The sequence below is a fragment of the Coffea arabica genome, chromosome 11c, assembly GCF_036785885.1.
Source record: "Coffea arabica cultivar ET-39 chromosome 11c, Coffea Arabica ET-39 HiFi, whole genome shotgun sequence".
Classification (NCBI taxonomy): domain Eukaryota; kingdom Viridiplantae; phylum Streptophyta; class Magnoliopsida; order Gentianales; family Rubiaceae; genus Coffea; species Coffea arabica.
Window position 1 is genome coordinate 4,714,831 of NC_092330.1, and position 6,810 is coordinate 4,721,640.

At 34.1% G+C, this 6,810-nt stretch overlaps 1 pseudogene; it reads left to right on the top strand.

The window, feature by feature from the left end:
• Nucleotides 1–1,390: 1,390 nt before the first annotated feature.
• On the top strand, nucleotides 1,391–2,907 carry LOC113715846 (pentatricopeptide repeat-containing protein At1g05600-like; annotated as a pseudogene).
• Nucleotides 2,908–6,810: the final 3,903 nt, after the last annotated feature.

Consider the following 6,810-nt stretch of genomic DNA (forward strand, 5'->3'; position numbering starts at 1 on the left):
TATATTCTTTGGATGGTTTTAGGTTAAATATTTTCGGATACTTGCTTACATTCAAAGTATCAACCTAGACAATATGTTCCATGAGTTATGCAAAAATTGTGGCCAACCATGTCAATCTCATTTCACAAAAATGGTGTGTATCCATTGTAATGACGTAGTCGACACTATTGTCAGGTAATTATTTTCAGATATTTTGAATTTTAATATAATTTGTTGCATCATCCATCACAGTTTCTTCTTAACAGATATAATGTTAACATAGAAGTTAGAGATTCCAGTGGTAGCCCATACCTCGCGCTTCAAGACAGACATGCACGATTCATGTTTCGTTGTGATGCTTCTTATCTTAGAGATTTAAAAACAAAGGTATACATTATTTATATGTATATTTTTTTACACAATATTATTTACAAACTGTCTAAAATAAAAGATAATTTTGAACTATGTATGCTTTTCATTGTCAGAAAAATGGAGGTGCATTGTTCAACCAACACATTAATTCATGCAAAAATCGTGCATTCTCATTCATAGTGCGAACTCCACAAAAAACAACAGAGTTAATTAAACCCCCAATACTGGCGTTCGTACTCAAGGTTGATTGGTGTGAAGAATGTTCACACCTTCGTAGAAGATTATCAAATCAAAGGCAAAATGTCTGTAAATATTTCATTTACTTATCAAATTAAATATTCAATTATATTTAATTGGACCCATATGTCGCTCAATTTATGATATAGATTTCTATTTTTTTTTCAGGATCCAATCTTCATCGAAATGATCGTTTATAATAATGGAGATGTTTTTATCATATATTGAACTATTGTTACAAAGTTTCATTTTTTAAAATATACTTTCATGTGCCCGTGATTATAATATTTTACTATTTTAAAATTCTTCCATAGATTGTAATTTTTTTTAATAATGTAAGTACCGTGCGTAGCACGGATATTCACACTAGTATGGGAGAATATGACATATGAAATATAATACTATACAACATGCAGCAACCGCAAGAATCTAAGTACATATTTTCTCTGAAAACTGCAAATAACGTGCCATTTTTGGTCCTGTGAAAAATTTGAATTACACGTGAAAAGTGAATATGCTATTTAACTTATAAGTGACTTCTCCTTTCTGATTGAGAAACAGAAAACAATCACTGCTCCTCTTTATTTTCTTGATTTTATAATGATCAGGACATGTATTGTTGTCCCAGGCTTGTTGATATATTTATATGCATAATTTGTTATCAGCATTATTCATCTATGACTTCCAGAAAGCTTTGTTTTAGAACAGTTAGGTGGTTTTCAACTTAACAACAAATACATTTAGGTTCTGAAGAATGCATATTTGCCTTGTTGCAGATTCAGGTCTAAAGTTTTGAACTGCAATGAATATAAGATTGCCAAGGCTTCTAACACCCACACAGCTCTCACAAATTATAAGGAGCCAGAAAAACCCTTTAAAGGCTCTTCAAATATTTAGAGAGGCAAAATGCTGATACCCTAGTTATCGATACAATGGGCCGGTCTCTAATACAATTATCATCATCCTTGGAAACTCAGGCAGGATAGCTGAGCTGAAAGAAGTGATCTGCCAAATGAGAGATGACTCTTGTGAATGTCAAGATACAGTTTCTGCTGGTGCCATCCGAACTTATTCAAAGGCCGGTCTTTTAGGTGAAGCCATTGCACTATTTAGAAGCCTTCCCCAATTCAACTGCATGAGCTGGACAGAATCTTTTAATACACTTTTGGAGATAATGGTGAAAGAATCTAAATTAGAGACTGCTCATCTCCTCATCCTGGAGAATTTTTCTAGCTGGGAAGTGAAGTCTAGGACCCAGTCTCTGAATTTGCTTATAAATGCTCTGTGTCAGTTGAATCGTTCTGAACTTGCTTTAAATGTTTTCCAAGAAATGTATTACCAATGCTGCAATCCTGACAGGGAAACTTATAGGATTCTCATGAGCTCTGTCAAGATGGGAGGCTCAATGAAGCTACGCATTTGCTGTACTCAATGTTCTGGAGGATATCCCAAAAGGGTAGCAGCGGAGATGTTGCTATATACAGAATTCTCTTGGATTCTCTGTGTGATAATGGAGAGGTTGAGGAGGCAGTAAATATTCTTGGTAAAGTTTTAAGAAAGGGACTTAAGGCTCCAAAACGATACCGCAAGCATCTGGATCTTAGCGAATGTTATTCCGGTGGCAGAGTGGATATTACAAGCATGAAGATTTTGATAAATGAAGGTTTGATTAGAGGTGGAGTTCCAAACACAGATGGTTACAGAACAATGGCCATTGACCTTTACTCTGAAGGAAAGATTAATGGAGGTGATAAAGTACTGAGTGAAATGCAGGACAGAGGCTTCAGACCATCACCACTGGTCTTTGAAGCTAAGGTCGCTGCATTATATAGAGATGGTAGAGTTGATGATGCAGTAGCAGTACTTGAACGAGAGATGGTGGAGAAAAATTGTGTTCCATCTGTGAAGCTATACAATGCTGTAATAAAAGGTCTTTCTGAAGGGCGAAAATCTATGTTTGCTATCAGGTACTTAGAGTGGATGTCCAGGCAGATTGGCTGTGGACCTGACCACGAGACATATACTCTCTTAGTAGATGGCCTTTGTTATGAAGATAAATATGTTGAAGCAAGTAATATAGTCGAGGAAATGTCAAATAACTCTTTGCGGCCTAGAAATGAAACTTACAATAAACTCATCCAAGGTCTTTGTTTGACAGGATGTTCTTATAAAGCCATCATGTGGTTGGAGGAGATGATCAGCAAAATAAAAATACCAGAACTTTCAACATGGAATTCATTGGTGTCTTCAGTTTGTTCTGAACCTATTTGTACTCGGATTTTCTCTGACACATTGAAATTACTGGTAGATTCTTCTTGATAGTGTATCTAGAGCATTCTCTTGTATTTAGGTCCGTGTACTGCTTGGTGGTTTCTGATAGAAAGTTGTATATGCAATTACTTTCACCCAACAATCCAAGAAACTAGTAAATTGAAGCCGATAGAAGAACGGAAGGAAGCAATACGTTGTACTGAATTGACGTGTGCTTGAAATACTAACAGAAATTTTGCCTTTTTTACTGGGAGTATGTTTATTAAATATTTGAATGTATCTAATCATCAAATCTGGCGTCCACTCACTCACCAAAAGATGATCAGATGAATGAATAGAGCTCCATTGATGCTTCTAGTTCAGGCTTTGTATGCTTATTTGCATTTGTTCTGGTATTCTGGAAAGTAATGCGTAGAAGCATGATGTCCAAACGTTATCCAGATACACTTTATCTCCAACGATGGTATTTTGATTTGTGATGTCCAGTGCTTAGCATTTTTAGTTGGTTTGGCTAATCTTATGCTCTAAATTTGCTAGATTCCATTAGTCCTGTACATAGACTTTTATGGTGCATTTATTTATTTGGTATCCTCAGAGTTCACTGGATGTTACTTTGTGAAGCAAGGAGGGTTAAGTCAATGTTCAGGGAGTGGAGGTTCACTTGCCTTGCCAATTACATGCCCAATGGCTTTGCCGGTTGTTGAAGAACGTGCAAAAGCTGAGTGCTAGGTATTGATGTCATTTACCCTGCACGATTGATCCTAGATGTTTGTTAACTAAAGTTGTATATGATGCATGAATCAAGTTTGTAGTCAAAGGCCTTGATGTTTTTGTGTAAGTTTCTGTCATTAAGAAGATAGTCCAGAAATGAAAACATTTACCTGCTGTTGCCACCAATTGAAGGTGATAGTTGAGTAAGTCAATGTAGCTAGAGACCTTGCAGTTTATTAATATTAGTTCTATAGGTCATTTATGGGCATTGCCTCAACTACTTGCTTCCCCTAGTTTACTCCTTAATGCTGGGTAGATAAACTTGATCTTGTGCACGCAAAGCTACTAATTCCCTTCTCCTTTATTACTCCTGCAGCCTCCATGGTTCTATTGGATGTATTTTTCTCTGTTGCTGCTGATGCTTCTGTACAGATGATTATCCCTGTGAACCTTGTTTATATGAGAAAATCATGATTGGGTGATTAAAATTTGGTATAAGACAGATCTGAACCCAGAGGGATTTAAACTTTATTGACTATGTGGGGTTCAGTTTTGCCTCCCCTTCTCTTCTCCAGGTGCATGGATCAATGTTAGACATGCTAGCATTTTTTGTTGCATGTCTTCAAGAGAAATATATATCGTAACTGTCTCTGCCTTAAGAAGTTACTTTTCTATCCAACCCCTTCAGTTTGAGTGATTACCACATGTGCAGTATGTGTCCTTTGATGCTCCAACAGCTATATGATTTTTTTGGAACTTTTGAGCTTCTGTTCCCATGTACTACCAATAAAACCAGTTTTTTTTTTCTTTTTTTCTTTCTTGGTTGCTCATGCAATAGGGGTCAGCAACAAATTAGTCCGCTTGACGCTTCTCTTTCGTATCACTGGATGTTAATTAGTTTGTTAGTTGTATTCTAGGCTATATCACTCTGTCAATTTTCACTTCTGTATGGCAGTTAAAAGCTTTTGAGATGTGTTATACATTTGAATTGACAGCTGAGTTCTGAGTTAAATGTTGATCAATATCAATACATGTGTAGTAGTTTCTATGCAAGCATGGTGCCAGGCAAGAGTTGTTTATAAATATCTCCAGTGTAGTTCCTGTCAGGACAATGTTTAGCTCTTGATAGAGAATAATTGCACGCTTTAGTAAGAATAACTGAGATTGCACGATTAATGCTCTTGTACCTACTTTTCCTGAACCAATTGCTGGCCTCTTCTTCACGATTCCTCTAGTACTAAGGAGTATACCTTGCTCATCCAAACAAAGCAATTAGCATATTCATCTACAGTTTTCTGCCTTTGAAGCCCTTCTGAATTCCTTCTTTGTCCATTGCATGCTAGTATTTCAGCATCAGCTCTCTCACAATATTCATTTCCCCTAGTTTTGTGATTGATTTGCTTTTCTTTCGTCACCTAGAAGGATGTTTGCACCAGCGATGAGTTGATACGCAAATGCATCTCAAACTCTGCTAACTTGAATGATTTCCATCCAAATTCTAAATAAGTCCAAAATACAAAGAGGTTATGTGGGAGTTTTTGAATAATAAGAAGGTATCGTGATTGTAACGTAAGACCAAACCACAAGAGTTTTCTATATTTAACTCTTAAGTTTTTTTTTTCTTATTGAAAAATTATTCAATAATTAGTTGGATTGTTTTATTAATTAGGTAATTAATGATTTCATATTTTCTCTAGTAAACGAATAGCTTGTCATTGTTACCATTAAAATTGAAATCTGAAATTGAAGTAGAGAAAATTTAATATACAAAGAAACCGAATTATTCAATACTAAATCTGATACAACTCATTATGTAAATTTGAACACTAAATACAGTATGCCTGTTGGATAATTATAGACAATTGAATATCGACTTTTATATTTTTTATAGGGAAAATCGTCCAAAACGTCCCTCACATTTTGTAAAATAACTTTTTTTGTCCCTCACTTTTAAAAGTGTAATTTTATGTCCCTTACATATTCACATCGGTCAAATTTAGTCCCTAACTAGGTTTCCGATCATTTTTTGGCCGGAATCTATCACGTGCAAGGCACGTGATCATTTTTTAAGGGTAAATTTGTCAAATTATATTTTACATAATCTAATCTATAGTCCTCCACATTTTATAAAACACATTTTTTTCGTCCCTCACATTTCACAAAATGAATTTCTCCATCCTTCACATTTCAAAAAATAAATATTTTTATCCCTCACTAATTATGTGTGAGAGGAAAATCCTAAAATATATATATATATATATATATATATATGTGTGTGTGTGTGTGTGTGTGAATACATTTTGTTTAAATACATGTATATGTCTATTTGATTTTGCTTAATAATACGAATAGCATAAATATATGTATGTGTCTATTTGATTTCACTTAACAATACGAATACCATATATTATACATGATCATTTGATTTCATCTGATATTAGTTAGTAAAAAATCTTGCATTCATTGTCAAGTTGGCCAATAAAGCTATTTTCGGTCAAAATACGATAAGAATATACAAATTAAGGTTCTATTGGTAAATATTAGTCATAATCATACAAAAAAAGAAGATAGTCCACAAGTTGGGCCTAATTACATACATGTGTTTATGCTATTATTATTGAACAAAATCAAATAGACATATACATGTGTTTAAAAAAATGTATTCACACACATAATTAGTGAGAAACGAAAAATTCATTTTTTGAAATGCGAAGGATGGAAAAATTCATTTTGTGAAATGTGATGGACGAAAAAATTTAATTTATAAAATGTGGAGGACTATAGATCAGATTATGTAAAATATAATTTGACAAATTTACCCTTCAAAATGATCACGTGCCTTGCACATGATGGATTCCGGCCAAAAAATGATCGGAAACCTAGTTAGAGACTAAATTTGACCGTTGTGAATATGTAAGGGACATAAAATTACACTTTTAAAAGTGAATGACAAAAAAAGTCATTTTACAAAATGTGAGGGACGTTTTGGACGATTTTTCCAAAAAAACAAGATAGTCCACAAGTTGGGCCTAATTACATACATGTGTTTATGCTATTATTATTAAGCAAAATCAAATAGACATATCCATGTGTTTAAAAAAAAATGTATTCACACACATAATTAGTGAGAAATGAAAAATTCATTTTTTGAAATGTGAGGGATGGAGAAATTTATTTTGTGAAATGTGAGGGATGAAAAAAATCATTTTATAAAATGTGAGGGACGAAAAAATTTATTTT